The following is a 1,280-nucleotide window of genomic DNA, read 5'->3' on the forward strand; positions in this document are numbered from 1 at the left end:
TTTATTCAATTTGCCTGGCTTTGAAACATTGATATAATCAAGTTTGCTAGAGTGTCAGCACAGATTTTAGAAAAGTTAAAGAGTTATTAACATTAGGAGTGTACAAACACAGATTTAATGTTCAAATCACTCCAGGTAGTTCCATTCAACTTGGCTGTATTGAGCATGTAATGGACATGACATAGTCTCTGTTATAAGACTACCTAAGTCATATTAAGGGAAACAAATTTCTCTACAGTCCAGTGAGGAAAGCTTATAACAGAAATGAATAGATACAAGGAATAAAAGGTCACTGCTTGGTCAGGAAAACACAGATAGATGGAGAGACAGAGATATCTATACATAAAGGTATATGGTGTTTTTCAGGTTTAAGCTAAGAAGAATGACAGACTATACAATGTCACCGAGTCAAGTAAGCTCTAAGTTACCAGTGGGCCTTTTTAAGTCTGCTGTGGCCCCAGAACAAAAGAGATGGTTAAGAATCCCATTTCCCGGGCTGGGGATATGGCCTAGTGGCAAGAGAGCTTGCCTCATATACATGAGGCCCTGGGTTCGATTCCCCAGCACCACATATACAGAAAATGGCCAGAAGTGGCGCTGTGGCTCAAGTGGCCCAGTGCTAGCCTTGAGCAAAAAAGGAAGCCAGGGACAGTGCTCAGGCCCTGAGTCCAAGGCCCAGGACTGGCCGAAAAAAAAAAAAAAAAAAGAATCCCATTTCCCAAGGTCAAGATGAACTCTCTCTGCATTTCACACCAGGTCTCTAATATAGGGAATAATTTGTAGAAGAAGTCTAACCATCTAAGTAGGCTAACCATTTTATCTCAAACTGCTCAGCATATTAGTTTTGTCACCTAGAAAATGGATTAAATAACACAGTGACTGTGATAAGAACCTATTGATATCAAAACATCATTGAAAGTACAAATCTATAAAACATCCATTATTATTAATATTAATTAGATCTTATGCATAAGTAATTGATACTAAATTAATGGCTACATTTATAAAGCAACAGATACACATTGTCCTGAGTATTATTAGGATGCAATACATGGCTCCTAATACAGTATTCTAGGAATTGAGAGAGGCATGAAGAAAAGTCCAGTGATTTTTAGAGTTACTTTCAACATGCTTATGAGTAGGAAGAGAAGATTCATCCACTTCTGTAATGACTTTCTGGCCTCACAGTGTGGAGGAGAAGCTTAAGAAACGGGGGTTAGGACAGAAAATGAAAATAAATACTAAAAGATGCTGAAATCAAGTGTTCTCTAAGAAGAAAA

The sequence above is a fragment of the Perognathus longimembris genome, chromosome 13 (genome assembly GCF_023159225.1).
Source record: "Perognathus longimembris pacificus isolate PPM17 chromosome 13, ASM2315922v1, whole genome shotgun sequence".
Classification (NCBI taxonomy): Eukaryota; Metazoa; Chordata; class Mammalia; order Rodentia; family Heteromyidae; genus Perognathus; species Perognathus longimembris.